This window comes from Chiloscyllium plagiosum, unplaced genomic scaffold, assembly GCF_037043375.1.
Source record: "Chiloscyllium plagiosum isolate Xiang-an unplaced genomic scaffold, Cpla_swu_hap1 HiC_scaffold_44, whole genome shotgun sequence".
In the NCBI taxonomy this organism is placed as follows: domain Eukaryota; kingdom Metazoa; phylum Chordata; class Chondrichthyes; order Orectolobiformes; family Hemiscylliidae; genus Chiloscyllium; species Chiloscyllium plagiosum.
This window is the reverse complement of record NW_028270182.1, coordinates 23,889,789-23,911,464: the sequence shown is the minus strand read 5'-3', so window position 1 is coordinate 23,911,464 and position 21,676 is coordinate 23,889,789. Positions and strand designations below refer to the sequence as shown.

The following is a 21,676-nucleotide window of genomic DNA, read 5'->3' as shown; positions in this document are numbered from 1 at the left end:
CAACATTTCAATTCCCCCTCCCACTCCACCAAGGATATGCAGGTCTTTGGACTCCTCCATCGTCAGACCACAGCGAAACGACGGTTGGAGGAAGAACGCCTCATCTTCCGGCTAGGAACCCTCCAACCACAAGGGATGAATTCGGATTTCACCAGTTTCCTCATTTCCCCTCCCCCCAGCCTGTCTCAGTCAAATCCATCAAATTCAGCACCGCCTTCCTAACCTGCAATCTTCTTCCCGACCTCTCCGCCCCCACCCCAGTCTGACCTGTCACCCTCACCTTGACCTCTTTCCACCTATCACATTTCTGACGCCCCTCCCCCAAGTCCCTCCTCCCTATCTTTTATCTTAGCCTGCTGGACCAACTTCCCTCATTCCTGAAGAAGGGCTAATGCCCGAAACCTCGATTCTCCTGTTCCCTAGATGCTGCCTGACCTGCTGCGCTTTTCCAGCAACACATTTCCATGCAGTACAAGTGTCCAGTTACACAGCAACAGGATCAGTTTATTCAGCTACTTGAAGTCAGTAACACAGGAAATGGAAGAGGCCATAAAGTGACTGGACTACGGGGTATATTGGAATAACACCAGGCTACATAGACCCTCAGGCCTGCCTTCAATTCAGCAAGGTCAGGGCTGATCTGCACTCGGCCCCAATTTCTCTTTCGTGCCCAATTCTTTGTAGCCCTCGACTTTCTGATGGGTCAATATCCATTGAAACACACTAGCACCCCCCAAACATTTCAGTGATGTACCCTCCCCTAACTGTCTGGTCCCAGTTGTCACTATCCGCTGATAGAAGGAAACACTCCCCACACATTCACCTTGGCCTATTGACATGAACAAAAGATATGAACACAGCGTGAGAATGATTGGCCCTGATATCATGGCAGTATTTGATTGAACAACGTGTCAAGGAGACTGAATAAAATTGAACTTGATGGGAATCAGTTGTCAACTCCCCACTGGTTGGATCATTCAGAACACAACGTGTTGGTGGACATCAATCCTCCCAGTTCCTGGATATCTCTGTGGGCAATCCTCAGGGAAACATTCTCGGCACAAACATCTTCAGCTCCTTCATCAATGTCTTTCCATCTGCCATACGATCAGAGGGGGGATGTTCTGTGAAGATTATATAATGTTCAGATCAATGAGTCAACTCCTAAGGTATTAAAATATCAAATCCGGACAATATTCAAACTTGTGCTGTTAATATGAAGATAATATTAATCAAAAACACTGCTGGACATTAAACATTTTCACTGTTAAAAAGAAGAGGAAACCCTTCTGCAACTCTAGCTGGTTTCACAGTAATATGAGAAAGTCATTCAGCCCACCAGAACTATTGGAAAACAAGAGGCGCAACACATTCCCTCTCTCCCGATGCGGTCTACTCTACATTAGGGAGACTGGACACCTCCTAGCAGAGCGCTTGAGGGAACATCTCCGGAACACCCACACCAATCAACCCCACCGCCCTGTGGGCCAACATTTCAATTCCCCCCCCAACTCTGCCGAGGACACGCAGGTCCTGGGCCTCCTTCACTGCCGCTCCCTCACCACCAGACGCCTGGAGGAAGAACAAGAAGATAATTTTAAAAAAAAACAGCTGTTGGAATCCAAAATGGACACACAGGAGGCTGGAAGATCAAAATAAACAAGACAGCATCAAGACGTTGAGAAGTCACCGCCTTGGATGTAACCCTTCATCAGGACTGTGGGGGGGGGAGCGAATCTATAGATAAAGGGGCGGGTGAGAGAGGAGGAGGCAGAGTGGCGAGGTGTGGACAAGTGAACTCAGATAAAGGCTATCAGCGGGTTGGTGATGGGAAGGCTAAATCCAAGTGTTAGCTGAACAAAGGGTTTGTTAGAGAAATGGAAGGGAGGGGAAGGCCTGGGAAGGGAGTCGGGGGATTGGAAGGGAGGTTATTTGAAATTGGAGAATTCAATGTTGAGTCCCTGGGGTATACGCTGCACAGGTGACAGATGAGATCTTGCTCCTCCGATTTATGGTTTGGTTCATTGTAGCAATGGAGGAGGCCAAGATGGGCAGGTTGGAAAGGGATTGGGAGAGAGAATTGAAATAGGAAGTGACTGAGAGGTCAGGTCAGCCCAAAGAAGCCCGATTGAGATACGCAGCAAAGCATTCCCTTCATTTCATTTGGTCTTTCCAATGCAGTGAAGACGATATCGGGTGCACCAGATGCAGTAAACTAGGTTTGGATCCCAACCATCTGGCAAATCTCCGACCAATTACCTCAATCACCCCCAGGTCCCATCTCCTGGAATTGCAAAAGATGCATCAGTTGCTGGCATACCACCTCCTCCACCTCCTTATAGGGCTTCAAATAGTACTTCCATGGTCAGACAAAGGTTCACCTGCCTCTTTCCAACCTAGTTTACTGCATCAGGTGCTCCTGATATGGTCTTCTCTAAACTGGGGAGACCGAACATAAATTAAGAGCACATTTCACCGAGCATCACTGTCGGGACTGCTGGGGCCGACCTTACCTTCCAGTCACCGCCGATTTCAATTCCCCTTCCCACTCCCTTTACAACATAACCATCCCTGGTCTCCTCTGTTGTCATGGTGAGGCCGACTGCAAATTGGAGTAACAATACCTTACCTTCTAGGTAAAAACAAGGACTGCAGATGCTGGAAAACAGAATCTAGATTAGAGTGGTACTGGAAAAGCACAGCAGGTTAGGCAGCATCTGAGGAGCAGGAAAATCGAAGTTTAAAGCAAAAGCCCTTCATCAGGAATAGAGGCAGGGTGCCTGCAGAGTGGAGAGATAAATGAGAGGCGGGTGGGGGTGGGGGTGGGGAGAAAGTAGCATAGAGTACAATAGTTGAATGGGGGTGGGGATGGAGTTGATAGGTCAGAGAGGAGGGTGGGGGAAAGATATCAAAGAGTACAATGGGTGAATGGGCGTGGGGGTGCAGGTGAAAGGTGAGAGAGGAGGGTAGCATGGATAGATGGAAAGGAAGATAGGCAGGTAGGACAGGTCATGAGGGCAGTGCTGAGATGGAAGGTTGGAGCTAGGGGAAGGTGGGGAAGGTGAAATGAGGAAACTGGTGAAATCCACATTGATGCAATGGGGTTGAAGTGTTCCGAGGCGGAAGATGAGGCGTTCTTCCTCCAGGCGTCTGGTGGTGAGGGAGCAGCGGTGAAGGAGGCCCAGGACATGCGTGTCCTCGGCAGAGTTGGGGGGGGAAATTGAAATGTTGGGCCACAGGGCGGTGGGGTTGATTGATGTGGGTGACCCGGAGAAGTTCCCTCAAGCGCTCTGCTAGGAGACATCCAGTCTGCCTAATGTAGAGTAGACCGCATCGGGAGCAACGGATACAATAAAGGATATTGTTGGATGTGTAGGTAAACCTTTGATGGATGTGGACGGCTCCTTTGGGACCTTCGATGGAGCTGAGGGGGAGGTGTGGGCGCACGTTTTGCAGTGGCAGGGGAAGGTGCCAGGAAGGGAGGGTGGGTTGTTGGGGGGTTTGGACCCAACCAGGTAGTCACGGAGGGAACGGTGTTTGCGGAAAGTGGAAATGGGTGAGGAGAGAAATGCATCCCTGTGGTGGGGTCCTTTGGAGGGGGTGTAAATGTCATCGGATGATGTGGTTTATACGAAGGTTGGTAGAGTGGAAGGTGAGCACCGGGGGGTTCTGTCCTTGTTAGGGTTGGAGCGGTGGGGTTTGAGGGCGGAGGGGTGGGATGTGGACGAGATGCGTTGGAGGGCATCTTTAACCAGTGGGAAGGGAAATTGCGGTCTCCAAAGAAGAAGACCATTTGGTGTGTTCTGTGTTGCAACTGGTCCTCCTGGGAGCAGATATGGCGGAGGCGGTGGAGTTGGGAATACGGGATGGCATTTTGGCAGGAGGTAGGGTGGGAAGAGGTGTAATGCAGGTAGCTGTGGGAGTCGGTGTGTTTGTAAAAAAATGTCAGTTTCAAGACGATCTTCATTAATAGACATGGTGAGGTCCAGGAAGGGGAGGGAGGTTTCAGAGCTGGTCCAGGTGAAATTAATTTCGGGATGAAATGTGTTGGTGAAGTTGATGAATTGCTCAACCTCCTCGCGGGAGCACGAGGTAGCGCCAATGCAGCCATCAATGTAGTGGAGGAAGACCTGGGGAGTGGTGCCGGTGTAGTTACGGATGATGGACAGTTCTACATAGCCAACAAGAGACAGGCATAGCTGGTGTCCTTATGGATTCCCATGACTACCCCTTAAATCTGGAGGAAGGGGGAGGATTCGAAGTAGAAATTGATAAGGGTGTTGACCAGCTCAGCCAAACGAATGATAGTGTCGGTGGAATGGTACTGTTGGGGACGTTGCGAGAGGAAGAAACGAAGGGCTTGGATGCCCTGCTCATGGCGGATGGAGGTGTAGAGTGATTGGATATCCATGGTTAAGATGAAGCATTGGGGGTCAGGGAAACAGAAGTCTTGGAGGAAGTGGAGTGCGTGGGTGGTGTCTCAAACGTATGTGGGGAGTTCCTGGACTAGGGGGGATAGGGCAGTGTCAAGGCAGGTTGAGGTGAGTTCGGTGAGGCAGGAGCATGTTGAGACAATGGGTCAGCCAGGGTTGTCAGGTTGTGGATATTGGGAAGGAGGTAGAATCGGGCGGTGTGGGGTTCCTAGAATATGAGGATGGAAGCTGTGGGTGGGAGATCTCCTGAGGTGATGAGATTCTGTATGTTCTGGGAGATGATGGTTTGGTGATGGGAGTTGGGTTCATGGTTCAGGGGGCAGTAGGAGGAGGTGTCTTCCAGTTGACGTCTGGCTTCAGCTGTGTAGAGGTCAGTACGCCAGATTACCACTGCGCCCCCTTTATCTGCTGGCTTGATGGTGAGGTTGGGATTGGAGCAGTGGGAGTGGAGGGCTGCGCGTTGTGAGGGTGAGGGGTTGGAGTCAGGGAGGGGGGTAGACACGTTGAGGCGGTTAATGTCTCGGTGGCAATTGGAAATGATCTCACCTTCCACCCAACCAACCTTCACATAAACCAAAACATCCAAAGACATTTCCGCCACCTCCAAACGGGCCCCACCACCAGGGATATACTTCCCTCCCCACCCATTTCCGCTTTCCACAAAGACTGTTCCCTCCGTGACTACCTGGTCAGGTCCACGCCCCCAACAACACACCCTCCCATCCTGGCACCTTCCCCTGCCACTGCAGGAATTGCAAAACCTGCGCCCACACCTCCTCCCTCACCTCCATCAAAAGGTCCCAAAGGAGCCTTCCACATCCATCAAAGTTTTATCTACACACCCACCAATATCATTTATTGTATCCGTTGCACCCGATGCGGTCTACGCTACATTGTGGAGACTGGACGACTCCCAGCAAAGCGCTTTAGGGAACATTTGCGGGACACCCGCACCAATCATCCACACTGCCCTGTGGCCCAACATTTTAATTCCCCTCCAACTCTGCCGAGGACATGCAGATCCTGGGCCTCCCCCACCGACACTCCCTCACCACCCCACCCCCCGCCTGGAGGAAGAACACCTCATCTTCCGCCTCAATGTGGATTTCACCAGTTTCCTCATTCCCACCTCACCCCAGCTCCAAACTTCCAGCTCAGCACAGCCCTCATGACCTGTTCTACCTGCCTATCTTCCTTTCCACCTATCCATTCCATCCTCCTCTCTCACCTATCACCTTCATCCCCATGCCCATTCACCCATTGTATTCTTTGCTACCCTCCCCCACCCTCCTGTCTGACCTATCAACTCCATCCCAGGCCATTTACCTATTGTACTCTATGCTATTTTCTCCCCACCCCCACCGGCCTCTCATTTATCTCTCACTCTGCAGGCACCCTGCTTCTATTCCTGATGAAGGGCCTTTGCCCGAAACGTCGATTTTCCTGCTCCTCGGGTGCTTCCTGACCTGCTGTGCTTTTCCAGCATCACTCTAATCTAGACTTTATCTTCTTCTGGCAGGGCTACAGCCTGGAGGACACAGCATCGTGTTCTCCAATTTGAAATAACCTCCCTACCCATGCCCCTTCTTCGTTGCCAGCCCATTCCCCACCCTTCCATTCCACCTGACGACCATGCCATCTGGCTTCCACCTGGATTAATCCCTCCAATCGCCCAACCAGGTTGCACCCACCCCTTGTGTCCACATATCCTTACCTCACCATCCCGCTGCTCTCCCCACCCCAACCACTCCCTTCCTTTTATTTGCAGCTCTCTCTCAACCCACCCGCAGTCCTGAAGAACAGGTGAAGAACAGTCCTGAAATGTTGACTTTCCCACCACTTGATGCTGCCTGGCTTGTTTTGTTCTTCCAGCCTCCTGTTTGTCTCCTATAACTTAGGAAGATAGAATCTAGTCAACACAACGTGCTAGTAGGCAGGCACTACGGGTTGCCCATTGAAGTCCTTGAACCTCTGCCCTCGGACGAGGAGGAAGTAATTCCGTCCGTCGAGACACAGACACATGAACAGAAGAGACCATTCAGCCCATCCAAACTGTTACACTGAAATAGGAGGATGTCATTGATGCTGCAACACGACAAACCAATGAAGCAGAGACTGCACAGATAGACTGCTCCATGATGTTCTTCCTGGTCCCACTGCTATTGGTCCACACATGTTACGTCGACATGGTTTGCTGACCATGAGGAGAGAAAGTGTTTAGTTTGTACAAAGTCCCAAGGAGGCATCTTCCATCTCCGAGATGTTATGGACTAGGCTAGACCACTCAAAATATTCTAAAGCAGGCAGCCCAGAGCATAACTTCACAATTTGTTTTTGTAAGTGTATAATGAAAATTACCCAGAGTAATTTAGCTAGGTTGACTACTAGATTTTAAAATCGACAAAAACTTTATTCATAAAATTATACAATGAAACACAAAGAACAGAATAAAGAGTCCTGACAGAATTCAATCTATTCAGCTCGACTTAATTATGCTGTTCCGAATATACACAGCTCTCCCAATAAGCAAACTCCCAATAAAAAACAGTATAAATGGAATGCATGCTTCCAGGTTGAAGTTTAAGTTCAGAAAAGAGACAGAGTTTTCCCACTGCACTCTGTTAAACTTCCCAATTCAAGACTCAACTGAAAACTACTCAGCTCAGCTCAGCACAGCTAAAGAACTCACCGCTCCCCGTTCATTATACAGGTCACTTATAAAGAATGACCACTTTGGCCTGAAGTCTCACATGTTTCCATATAAACAAAAAGCCTCTGAAAATCATTTTCATCTCTGCACCAAACCAGACTGATTATAGCCTGGCCCCGTTTTATTGTTTCTCTGAAAAAAATCAAGTGCAGAGTCCCCCATGAGCCTAGAAACAGCCTTGAGACAAAAAAGCGACGTGCTTTGTGACATCTCCCCCCCTCAAAATAAAACATCAATACAAACAGATGGTTGCATTTTTAACCCTTCAAACCCAGATATATACATTATACTAACATGCAAACATGCACAATCCCATGCAAATTCAGGCCAACGCATACCCGCCACTGAACGCCTCCATATCTCATTGGAGTCTCAATAACTCGTCAGCTTTCACGTTTTTGTGATCTGTCACATGCACAATTGTCAAATTGAATGGCTGCAACAAGAAGCTCCATCTAAACAGTCTGGCATTTCTGTCCTTAAATCTTTCCACAAACGTCAATGGGTTGCGACCAGTGTCTCGGATACATTGTTGGTAATATAAACACTGAAATGTTGTAATGCCAACACCAAGCTTAATGTCTCTTTCTTCACTGTTGAACATTTCTGTTGAGGAACATTCGACTTCCTAGAAAAATACCCAAAGAGTTTTTCTATTCCCTCGTCATCCTCCTTCTGGAACACCAGGCCAACACCCACATCACTGGCATCGATACCTGCTCCTCTTGCTTTCCTTTCCTGTCAAAATACCTTTGAGCATATTCACATGGCACCACTCTGAGATTTCTTCCAGTCTGGAGTCTGTATCAAGTAGTTCACCTCATTCAATTTCTTCCTAATTTGATAAGGTACACTTAAACTTGCATTTAAAGGCTTCACTGTTACTGGAAGTATTCCCAATTGCAAAATTGCGAATTTATGATTTCTGATCCACTTATGATTGCTGAACAGACATAACAGACAACAGACAACAGGACGATGAACCCATCAACAAAGACGGCATACTTAAACCACTGGACTTGTGCCTCACAACACACTTCACATTCAACAACCAGATATAGGAATAAATCAACGGAACACCCATGGGCTCACCGATCTCGGGACTCATAGCAGAAGCAGTAATGCAAAGGTTAGAACAAACAGTCTTACCACAAATTCAACCCAAACTCTGGGTCAGATACGTTGATGACACATTTGTAATCATTAAAAACACGGAAATAGAGAAAACACACCGGATCATCAACTCCACACTCACAGGAATCCGATTCACGAGAGAGGAAGAAAAGGACAACCAACTCACATTCCTAGACGTGAGGGTACAGAGAACACCAAACGGAGAATTCACCACTAAGGAAAGCCACACACACAGACCAAGTCCTGAACTATGAAAGCAACCACCCCAATACACACTAACAAAGTTGCATCAAGACACTATTCAAAAGGGCCACAACACACTGCAGCACACCAGAACTGCAAAAAGAGGAAGAGGAACACCTATACAAGGTATTCGCCAAAAACGGATATCCTCGCAATTTGATCAACAGATGCCTAAGGGAAAGACAACGGAACGAGGACATGCTGCAACCCAAAGGACTAGCCACACTACCATACATCAAGAACATCTCTGAAATGATAGCCAGAGTACTGCGACCACTAGAACTTATAACAGCACACAAACCAACAGCCACACTCAGACAACAACTCACCAGAACGAAGGACCCGATACTCAGCATGAGCAAAACTAATGTAGTGTACAAAATCCCATGCAAGGACTGCACAAAACACTATATAGGACAAACAGGAAGACAGCTAACGATCCGCATCCACGAACATCAACTAGCCACGAAACGACACGACCAGCTATCCCTAGTAGCCACACACGCAGACGACAAGCAACATGAATTTGACTGGGACAACACTACCATTATAGGGCAAGCCAAACAAAGAACAGCCAGGGAATTCCTAGAAGCATGGCACTCATCCACAAACTCCATCAACAAACACATCGACCTGGACCCAATATACCGGCCACTACAGCGGACAGCTGAAACTGACAACCGGAAGCGGCAGGGACAGGCCACTATAAATGCCGGAGGAAACACCACAGAAGCGCTTCACAGGAGGCTCCCAAGCACTGAGGATGTCACCGAGACAGGGGACGAAACGTTTGCAACAAAAACTTCCAGCTCGGCGAACAGAACCACAGCATCATTCCCTAAAATTTGACACATCGTCCAAATGGGTGGTCTTTGAATTCTGACTTATTAATTTCTCCTTAACCAATGTTAATCGTCCTTTTACTTAATGCCTAAAACTTAATTCAAATAGTCTGAATTTGGTCGATTCATTCTGTGCGTCTCTGATTACAAATAGTTCAAAAGGAATTAGCTTATCGCAATATTTTGGATAATCCTGACCATAAAACCTCAACATGGTCTTCAGTGTTTGCTGCCATCTCTCTCATGCTCCCTGTGATTCCAAATAGTACGCAGTAAATTTGAATTGCTTTATTCCCAAGTTATCCATCACCGCCTTGAATAGTTCGGATGTGAGGTTTGATCCTTGATCTGTCTGGATCTCTACTGGTAGTCCGTATCTAGTAAAAAAAATTGTATTTTTTCTACAATTCTTTTAGCTGTGATGCTGCATAATGGGATTGCCTCTGGACATCTAGTCGACACATCCATTATCATTAATAAATTGTTATTCCAACTTTTTGCTTGAGGTAGGGGACCTAAGCAATCTATCAAGATTCTTGTGAAAGGTTTCTCAAATGCTGGAATAGGTAATAAAGTTCCAGGGTTTATTACTGCCTGTGTGACATGTTTGAGACGTCTGGCAAAATTCAACTACATGTTTGTGTAGTCCAGGCCAGTGAAAATATATTTCTACATCAGCCTGTATTGTTCTCACCCCGAAATGATCTCCAAGTGGTAGCTCATGTGCCACTCGCAGATCCTCCTTTCTATACCCAACAGGCGAAACAATTTGATGAATTTCTGCCCACGTTTGATCTGCTTCAATGTGTGCTGATCACCATATCCGCATGAAGATATTATTTGTTTAGTAATAACACAGGAATGCATTCACCCTCTGTCTTGCTAAATGCCTTTTGACTGTTTTAATTCCCCATCGTTCTGCTGCAAATCGATCAGCTTAGCAGAGCTAAAAAATACATGCATGTTTTCCTACTTGCTCCTTCTTTGTTCCACTTATCTGGTAAAAAAAAAAGTTTCGGATAACTCTCCGTCAGATTCCTGATCTGTGCTTTTTGATCTCTCCTGCTTCAAACTGTGCATCTTTGATCTTGTGATCACACAATCAGGTAAACTTCCTGGATAGCCGTTCTCCAGTTCTCCACTGCTTTCGAATTAGAGTAGGCAGCATGCCTACTGGTGAATCAGCTGTAGCTTTTGCAAGGACAAATTTTATTCCTGGAGCTGGGAGTTTGTCCAGTACTACTATTACACATTCTCCACTCTTCTCTGGACTTTCTAGCCTCACTTTACATAACTGAGCACTTTTTGCCTCGCCATGAATTCCTGCTACCCGCACGTTTTCTGACAATAGTCCCTCAGGAGTACATATCTCCTCATCCCTCACTATTACAGACTGAGAAGATTATGTGTCCCTTAATTTTGGAACCTCCATACCTATTACGCCTGGCCTATGTGAATAATCTTCACCCTTGCATTTAGATGTTTTAAGCAGATCTGGCACGTCCTCCTTGACCAACTTCTGACCATCTTGTACACTCTGACGCAGTTGTCTAACTTCCCTTATGCTTTTTGTTACTGTTACAAAAAAACTTCCTGTCTTCTCTGGTTTTCCTACATCTGTTTTTTTTCCTCGCACAGCAACTCTGTTATTTTGTGTGGCTCATTATTAGAATGAAAACGCTGGAGTCTTTTAATTTCTTAGTTCCCCTCAAGGGTTTCTTTTTGGACTCTGTGGCAAATTAGTCTCATGGTCTTCACTGCTACCTACTTTTCCCTTTGCACGTGAGGACATCTCTTTGTTTCAATTTCTATTACTGATGGACTGAAATTGATTCTGGAAGCCAAACCGAGTTTATGGACCAGCTCATAATCATTAGCCACGTCAGCTGCTAACCTTGACGTTATCACTCTCTGCTCTTCCACATAAGATCGCACAACTTCCTCCAAAATAATTACCTCTCTAAGGGCAACATAAGTTGCTTGATTTTTAAAGCTCTTATCCATCTATCGAAATTACTCTGTTTGATCCTTTCAAACTCAATGTAAGTTTGACCAGGGTACCTGTTAGAGACCTGAAACATTGTCTATAGGCTTCTGGTACAATATCATATGCAGTTAAAATGGCTTCTTTCAGCTCCTCATATTCCGCAGATACCACCTCTGATAGGGATGAGAATATCTCACAGCCTTACTTACAAATTTCGTTTGGATCAACAAAACCCACATTGCCACTGGCCACTGCATTTGTTTAGCCACCTTTTCAATAGCGTTGAAAAATACTTCCACATCCTTCTCATCAAATTTAGGCAATGCTTGAACTCGGCTAGGCTCCTGACTACATTGGGCTTGCTCATGCTCACTGTCTTCCTCGCTAATCCTACCCCCAGTCTTTATCTCCCGCCTTTTACACTTACTCTCCTTTTTAAGTGTCAGTTTTTGCTTTTCAAAATCTCTCTTTCTTTCTCCTCTGCTGCTCTCTCTTTTTCTCTCTCTTGTGCTGCTCTCTATTTTTTCCTCTCTTCTGCTTTTAATCGTAACTGAAACTTTCATTTCTGCTGCCCTTTCCCTACGTCTCGCCGCTAAGTCAAGCTGCTTCATTTGCAATTGAATTCTTACCATTTGTATGGATTCTGATGGTTTCTCCAGCAAGTTTAATTGATGACCTAATGCTGCAACTAACTCTCCTTTCCTCTCAGAAGCAGACAGTTCTGATTCCAGCTTCTCTGCTAATGCTTCAACTTGGTCTCAGTCATTTTCTTCAAAACTTCCAATCACTGCATCCACTTGCAGAAAACTCTTGGCGACGGAAAGAGCCATTGCTATCCCAAGCTTTGTTTACCCAACCAAACCAAAACCCGAAATAAAGATACGAGCACCTCACGCTTGCTGCTTAAAATCCCGCAAAGAGCCCCCAATCTGTTATGGACTAGGCTAGACCACTTAAAATGTTCTTAATCAGGCAGCCCAAAGCATAACTTTGCAATTTATTTCGGTAAGTGTACAATTAGCCGGAGTAAGATAGGGAGATTGTGAACTAGATTTTAAAACAGACAAAAACTTTATTCACAAAATTGCACAATGAAACACAAAGAACAGAATAAGGAACCCCTACAGAACTCAACCTATCCAGCTAGATTTAATCATGCTGTTCCAAATAAACACAACTGTCCCAATAAGCAAACTCCCTTTTAAAAACAGGATAAATGGAACACATGTTTGCAGGTTGAAGTTGAAGGGCAGAAAAGAGAGAGTCCCCCCACAGCTCCCTGTTGAACTTCCCAGTTCAAGACTCAACTGAAAACTGCTCCGCTCAGCTCAGCTCAGCTAGTGCAGCTACAAGAGCTGACGCTCGCCTTTCATTATACAGGTGCATTCTAAAGCATGACCACTTTGGCCGGAAGTTTCATCTGCTTCCATATATCATGTCTGTACGAAGCCAGACTGATCGGAGTCAGGCCCCGTTTTATTGCCCCTCTGAAAACAATCAAGGACATAGTCTCCTTGAGCGAAGGAAATGCTTTGAGAAAAATGGGACTATGTGACAGAGAAGGTGGGCTTGTTTTCTGTACAGAGGTCAGAAGCTGGTGGGAATGGCTAACTCTATCAGAGTGTGCCTGCTGACAGGTTTGTAAACAACATGACGTTCAGTGCAGGGTCACACACGAGCTGCACATTGAGGCAGTGAAAGTTCATTCAGAACCTCGAGCTCTCTCTCAACCAACATGAGGGTCCACAGAACTCTGTAAACTATCATAGAATCATAGAGTCCGACACCACGGAGACAACCCCTTTAGCCCAATCTGGTTCATGCTGACCAAAACGTCCATCCATGCTCAGCCACTTTTCCTGCACTTGGCCAATATCCTTCTCAACGTTTCCTATCTATACATTTGTACAAACGTGAAGACGTGTATCGCAGAAAACATGGTATCAACGTTTTGTTTTGGAAATACTGAATGTTAGTCCATAAAACTCAAGTTTTAATGCAATTAGTTTATTATTTTGTAGCGATACAGATTAAGCACTCATCCCCTTCACTCTCTTCTCATGGTACCACCACTGTAGGGATAGTCTGGTGAAACTCCATTACACTTTTTTTTTGTAGCAAGGAGATCATTCATTATAAAGGAGAGAAAATCTGTTCAGAGTGCCCCAACTACTGTCTCAACAACAGTACAACTGCAGGGAGGTGTCTTCAATCTTTGACTTAATCATTTAGTAATGAAGGACACCACTCATTTACTGTGCTGATTAATTACTGCTCCATATGAATTCTGTCAGTGACTCCTGACCAAGGACATCCAGCTCTTTTTCACCAAGAGCACTTCGCACGATTTCGCCTTCTCATAAATACAAAATGAGAAAGATGATATGTTTTACCACATCATTACGTTGCCTTATGAAGCAAAGCCAGACCAACAGCAACGTCACTATTGCCGTTGGAGATGCTGAGGAGGCAATGGCTGTATTATCTCCGGAATATTAACCCAGGGACCGAAGCGATGACCCAGACCCCGAATTTGAATTCCAGCTCAGCAAATGTTGAAATTTAAATTCAATAAAATATCAGGAATTAAGAATCAAACAAACCAATGAAGCCATTATTGATTGTCCTACCTGGCACCTTTATGCCCTTCAGAAATCTACCATCTTCACCTGGTCGGGCTGACATGTAACTCCAGACCCACAGCAATGTGGTTAACTCTCAGTTGAAGTTTTAAATGGCCATGCCAGCCACTTATTTATATCACTCAATACAAAGTCTCACAGAAATGAAACTATATGGACCTCAGCACCGACTACTTACAGCCCAAGGACTGCATTGGTCAGGAAGGCAGCTCACCAACACCTTCTCAAGGACAATGAGGAAAGGGAATTAAATACTGACCCAGCATCCCATTAATGAATCAAAGTAGATGATCACACTTAAGGAAGAGAGACAAAGGGACATAACTCATTTTAAAACAGGGACTTTGATGTATACCCAAAATGGGCATGATTTTCAGTAATATGGGAACAGGAGAAAAATAGATAAGGTTAATCTCGTTTATATTTCCATTCCAGCTGATCATCAACATCTCCTTTGTTTGCTTCATTCTGTCTATCTCTCTCATTCTACATCTATTCAATTCACTCCTTCTCCCCTTCACAACAGGCATCCCTGTCACCAACATCAATTACACTATTTCCCAGCGATGTTCAGTTCTGATGTATGGTCATTGGACTCGAAGTGCCAATTCTGTTTTTCTCTCGACCCGAAGCTGCCAGTGCTGCTCAGTTTCTCTGGCAATTTCTCGTTATTTTTGCTTCTGATCTACATAGAACATAGAACATAGAAGAATACAGCGCAGTACAGGCCCTTTGGCCCTCGATGTTGCCCCGATCCAAGCCCACCTAACCTACACTAGCCCACTATCCTCCATATGCCTATCCAATGCCTGTTTAAATGCCCATAATGAAGGAGAGTCCACCACTGCTACTGGCAGGGCATTCCATGAACTCACGACTCACTCTAGCATCATTCTTTGTTTTATTTAATGTTGTTATTATATGGAATGCCTACATCACTGGCAAGGGCAGCATTTGTTGACCATCACCAAATGCCCTTTACTGTGATGTCATTCTTTCAGGCAGTATAGAGCCAAGCAAATTGCTGTGGGTCTGAGTCAGACCAGGTAATAATGCTAGATTTCTTTCCCAAAGCATATCAGTGAAATAGATAAAATCATAGTTAAAATGTTGGTGATGTTATGGTTGTTATGAGTTAAACTCTCTTTTATTTCCAATTCCTGTATTCGAATGTATGTTCTGACATCATCTGTGTTAGCATGTGAAACAGTGGCAGGTTATGTGTAATAACCTGTGCCTCTGAATTACATTTCTTGCGACATTACTACTCTGACAGAGTGTCCCTGTCATGAAGTTACATTAGAGACAAGAACAAGGTTGTTATCGAAATATTTGCAACTGAAAGAGTGCTCACAGGAGAGTTGGAACCATAAAGTCAGAATTTTACCAAGGCATAGATAATGGTTTATCAAACATCAGCATTGACGCTAAGATAGGGACTGGGAGTATAATCAAGCAGGTCGTGGATAGGTTTAGTGATGGACAGAATACCCAGACATAAATGAATTCAGGGCAAAAAGATACATCTGGATTGTGAAGTCTTATTCTCAGATGTTTGTCAGGCCGGAGTTGTGGGTGATTCTGAAATTTGTGGGTAATGAATAGAAGTTACACTTGAAACTGAAGACAATAGTTTTCGTCTTTGCCAGATATAGATAACAGAAATAGCAATGAGTTTTACCATGACATATGGGCTTAATAAATGGATAGAGATGGAGAGACTTACCAGGTACACCAAAAATAGCGAGGAAGGGATAGTAACCTGCCTGGATCATCAACAGTACACCGAATATCCGATCTGGTAATGTCAGCCAAGACCAGGAAAGGTACAAAAGACCAACGGATAAACTCTGTCCATTGTTTTAGCATTCCAGTCTACTGTTCTCAGATTCTGATCCATTAATGGAACATTCCAGACTATTCTTAGATGTTTATCTTCCTGTCTCTGCAGCTGTTCATCCCTGTTAATGTGAAGGTGATGCATCTGCTGCTACAATGGGACAAAGCCTTACAAGAAGCCCATTACTAATAGAAGAGAGAAACCATCCAGTGTCACGATCAGGGTCCATGGAGATTGACATCAATCACAGTCACTGAACAAACAGATCCAGTTAACTCTTTTCAGTGTGGTATCTTCAGATCACAATGACAAGTGGACTGGATTGAATGTTGGAATCGCTGGCTAATCGTCACATCTCCCATCACCAATTATTCTCATGAAGTTAGTTGTGAGGGAGAATTATAGATGTTTTCTTATCGCAGGCAAGATGAATCTGCTGTGTTGTCTGTTTGCAATGCTGTAATCACCTGAACCTCCCACCACCACCACCAAAAAACACAATCTAGTTGTAGTTACTGTGCTGATCCCTCTTCGACTAGACCAGTTGCCAACCAGTAGATTTACAGTGGACATACTTGCCCTGACCATACACAGCGAGTGTGGGTCTGTCTGGTCTTTCCTCTCATTGCTCTAACTTGGCAATTTTGTAAATTCAACACAGAATGCGCGTCAGCTCTATTTTAATACACTTTATTGTATTCAAAGCAGTTAGATTAACATTTTTTTTGAATTCGGTCCAAAGCTAAATGTGGCATGTTGTCACAAAGCTGGTCCCTTTACAAGGTTATGTTGTCCTTGATTTTTTTTTGTCAGAGAGGTTTTAAACGATACAAGATTAGAATCTGCCTGAATTTTGAAATGTTCATTGGCCCCTTTTATTTATACTTAGCAGGTAATGCCTCAGGCAGAAAGCTTTCAAGACTTAAAAAAAGACTTATATAATCAAGAGGATGTGGTCAGCTCTCTTGCTGGGCAGGTTGGTACAGTTTGGGGTTTGGTTGAGTCAGGGTCACTGTTGAAACTGGATGCTCTACCCCCTTCTTTTGCACTTCTGACCTCATAATCTGTAAGATTTCTGCATTAGATTTACTGATTGTGCTAAGGGGCTTGTTTATTTGTGATTTTGTAAGTATTTGTAACAGCATCCTTAAATCGGGAGACCTTATCGAGTTTGGATAGGATATTCAGATATTCTATTTTCGGCTCCTTGTGTTCATTAGGTAATTTGGTAAATACATTTTGTTTGTTTAAATCTCGGCATTCTAACCAGTTAATTCACTCCGGGAATATCCACAGTACACTAACCTTCAACCAATAGCAATGTCTTTGTCTGGGCTACCTGCTTAAAAATGTTTTGGGTGGTCGGGCCTGGTACATAACAGATTGGGAGCCATTTGTGGGATTTAGTCGGCGAGTGGCAGGTGTTAGTGTCTCTTACTTCGGGTGTTGATTTGGTTGAGTAAACAGTGCTTCTGATAGCAATGCCTCTTGCAGTCACCAAGTATGTTTTGAAGGTGGAAGAGTTAACTTTGGGATTTTTTTTACAAAATGCACATGAAGTCCAAGCTGTGGGAATTAGTGGATGAGCTGGAGTTGAAGCTATCTCCTAATGTGAGGAAAGATGAGATGCTTGCAGTAGCTCCCCATTCCAATTTGCTGGAAACTCCATCAGGATCTATAGAGATGACTAAACTTCAATCGCAAATGAAGCAGTTTGCGTAATGACTAATATTAGAAGAGAAAGAAAGAGAATGAATAGGCTTAGCAGAGAAAAGAGAAAAGAAACAAATAGCTTTAGCAGGAGAAAAAGAAAAAGAGGGAGCATTTGAGCTTCAGAGATGGACTCTTAGAATGGAAGTCAGCTTAAAAGGATGGCGATGACAGCTGAAGGTAAGCTTAGTGAGGAACAGCGTGAGAATGAGCAAACCATGGTGGTCAAAAGCCTGGTCAGAAACGTTTTAGGCATATTCACGGAAAAGCACCACTGGAGAAAGAGCAGGATATACAAAAAACAAAAAATGCACGGTATATTCATGGAAAATATTTTTATTTCATTTGAAAAAGTAGCTAAACAAATGCAGTGGCCCGTGAGCATATGAGTTGTGTTGATCCAAACAGAATTTGTGGGTAGAGCTTGTGAGACATTCGCAACACTTAGTCGAGAGATATGGGGAGTATGAGGAGGGGGAAAAGTGCATATGAGCTTGTGCCAGAAGCCTACAGACAAATCTAAGGCCGAATCTGTTCAACCCCTTATTGAGTTTGAAAGGATCAAAAAAGTAATTTTGATAGATGGATTAGAGCTTTAAAAAGAGAGCAAAGTTATTATGCACTTCGAGAGACAGTGAATGTGGAGGAGTTCTAAACTTCCCTGCCTGACATAGTGCAAACTCATTCGGAAGAGCAGAGAGTTAAAACGGCAATACATGTACATGAAGTTGCTTATGAATGTGAGCATGTCTAGTGATTAATGATTGTAAAACTTGATTTGGCTTCTAGAATCAATTTCAGTCCATGTGGGATAGAAATTGGGGCAAAGAGAAATCTTCACTTGGAAACGGAAAGGTAGATCTCGTTGAAGATCATAATGATAACTTATCACAGGGTAAAAAGGAAATACTTGAAGGAGACAAAGAAGTTAAAAAGCTCTGGTGTTTTCACTGCAACAAATTAGGTCAAATGAAATCAATGTGTTGGTCGGTTCAGGAAAAAAAAACACAGATGCAGGAAAAGAGGGCAGGCCTAGGAGTTTTGTTGGAGTGGTAACAGAAGGCACAGTGGAAGCTAGAAAGCTGCATCAGAGTGTATAAGCTGATTGGAAAGTTTGTACACATAGGGCAGGTAAAGAGAATGCAATATTAAGAGACACAGTATCCTTTCAGACTGTGATGATGAAGGATAAGGAGATATGTGCTCCCAAAGGACTATTTACAGAAAGGTACTGCTAAAGGGAATTCACCGAGAGACAAAAAGTGCAAAATTATGTAAAGCGAAAACAGAGTGCCCAGAAATTGTCGCAGAAAAATTGGACAAACTCTCAGCTCCAGGAATGCACTTTGTCCTTGTGAAAAATATAGCTGATTCACCAGTAGGAGTGCTGCCTACTCTAGTTGAAAAGCCAGTGGAGATACAGGCAACTAAAGCAATGCAAGAGTCTTATCGTGGAAGCTTTCCTGATTGTGGAGTAACAAGTTTCCATTGTTACCAGTTGAAACAGTAGAGATCAAAAGTGTAAAGATAAGGAAACTTATGTGGCATTAACAGAGACTTGGTCCATCAGATTGTTGAGAAAAAAAACAGGAGCAAATAGGTGATAATGCAAATATTTTTAGCTCAGCTAAGCTAATTGATTACAGCGGAAAGATAAAATGTAAAGGCAGTTGTAACATAGTTAGGAATTTTGAATGTATCCCCGAGTGTTATTACCTTCAAAATGATATCCAAATGAAGAAATGGATACGATCACATGTTCAAAGAGATGATAATTGGGCAGAGGTTCATCAAATCGTATTGCCCATGGGGTACAGAAAGGAGGTCAGTCAGGAGTGAAGAAAACGCAGGATGAAATACAGAGACATTTTTACTGGCCTGGACTGCAACAGGATGTAGTTGAATTTTGCCAGACTTGTCATACATGTCAGGTAATTGGAAAAACACAAGCGATAATAAAACCCGCACCTTTCTTAACTATTCCAGCATTTGAGGAACATTTTACAAGAGTCTTCATTGATTGGCTAGGACCCCGACCTCAAAACAAATAAAGTGGGCATAATATTTGTTAACAATAATGGATGCATCAACTAGATTTCCAGAGGCCATTCCAAGATGCAATATCATAGCTAAAGGAATTGCAGAGGAATTAATCTTTTTGAAGAGATACGAACGACCAATAGAAATACAGTGAGATCAAGGTTCAAACTTCACAACCAAATTACTCCCTATAATATCATAGGAAGAAAGCAATTCAAGTCGACTACGTACCATCCAAAATTGCAGGGACTGCTAGAAAGGTGACATTAAACAGTCTACTCCAACCAAACTTGATAAGTCCTTGTCCCATGCCATTAACATTCATGGTACTCCAATTTAAAAAAAAAGCCTTATTCTTTTCCATAACCATTATGAAACTAATAGAGTTATGATTTCAGTACCCAAAATATTCCCTCGTTAACCTCAGTCGCTTGCTCTGCCTCTTCCACAAAAGAAGGCATGGTTTTTTAGATTTTAGATCAGATTAGATTAGAGTAGATTACAGTGTGGAAACAGGCCCTTCGGCCCAACAAGTCCACACCGACCCACCGAAGCGAAACCCACCCATACCCCTACATTTACCCCTTACCTAACACTACAGGCAATTTAGTATGGCCAATTCACCTGACCCTGCACATCTTTTTGGATGGTGGGAGGAAACCGGAGCACCCGGAGGAAACCCACGCAGACACGGGGAGAACGTGCAAACTCTACACAGTCAGTCGCCTGAGGCGGGAATTGAACCCGGGTCTCTGGCGCTGTGAGGCAGCAGTGCTAACCACTGTGCCACCGTGCCGCCCACAACTGTGCCACCGTGCTGCCCACGGTGACTGACTGTGTGGAGTTTGCACGTTCTCCCCGTGTCTGCGTGGATTTCCTCCGGGTGCTCCGGTTTCCTCCCACAGTCCAAAGATGTGCAGGTCAGGTGAATTGGCCATGCTAAATTGCCCGTAGTGTTAGGTAAGGGGTAAATGTAGGGGTATGGGTGGGTTGCGCTTCGGCGGGGCGGTGTGGACTTGTTGGGCCGAAGGGCCTGTTTCCACACCGTAAGTAATCTAATCTAATATCATCCTTCTCTGGCCTTATGTCTAAAGTTCTCAATAATATTTTTGTGAAATTATAAGCAGGATAATAAAACTACAAACTGTTCTTGATTTGGACATTATCTTCAGATCTTTACTGTTGCTGTAATGAATACTCTGTAATTCTCTTACCCAACCACATTGTGAGAGCACCTTCGCCACACAAACTGCAGCTGTACAAGAAAGTCAAACATCACCCTCTCCACAGGCAACAGGGCTTTGGCATTAATCACTAGTATCCGTGGAAGGAGAAACACAGTTGATGTTTCAGGGAGTGCAAAACAGATTACAGGGAATGAAAATGGTACAGAATTTGATAAAAAGAATTCTTGACTGTCAAAGATTTTTCAAAAAAAAAAGTTAATAAGCAGCACATGGTCAGGGGCTGGGCAGCAGTGAAAAATTAACTTACAAAAATGTCTGTAAAAGTAATAGTAAAATACTAAACAGACCAAAATTACACCCATTGTTCGAGATTGAGGAAGCTAGATATCGACAAAGTGGTCATGAGGGAGCCCAGAGATGAAGCAGAACAGTGTAAGCTGTTATGATCCCACAGTCATAGAGATGTATAGCACCGACAAAGACCCTTCGGTCTAACTCATCTATGTTAACCAGGTATCCAAACCTGATCTATTCCCATTTGCCAGGACTTGGCCCACATCCCTGTAAATGCTTCCAATCTGGGTTGTTGCCGGTGCCACGTGACAGTGAGGCAAGGAATAGGGAGAGAGTGCAGTTGAACACGTGGCTGCAAGGATGGTGTAGGAGGGAGGGCTTCAGGTATTTGGACAATTGGACTGCATTCTGGGGAAGGTGGGACCTGTACAAGCAGGACGGGTTGCACCTGAACCAGAAGGGCACCAATATCCTGGGGGGTAGGTTTGCTAGCTATCTTCGGGGGGGTTTAAACTAATTTGGCAGGGGGATGGGATCCGGACTTGTAGTCCAGTAAGTAGGCTAGCTGTTTGTCAGGATGTCCAAGTGTGTGGGGAGGCTGTGAAGAAGGTAGC

The 21,676-nt window shown here is 44.5% G+C and overlaps 1 long non-coding RNA gene across 1 annotated transcript in view; it reads right to left on the bottom strand.

Moving 5' to 3' along the window:
* Positions 1–357: 357 nt before the first annotated feature.
* LOC122548169 (uncharacterized) overlaps positions 358–21,676 on the bottom strand; it is a 51,807-nt gene continuing 30,488 nt past the window's right edge. The window contains exon 8 of the long non-coding RNA XR_015754340.1: positions 358–1,124. This is a non-coding gene — a long non-coding RNA (uncharacterized LOC122548169). The remainder of the gene's footprint in view (positions 1,125–21,676) is intronic.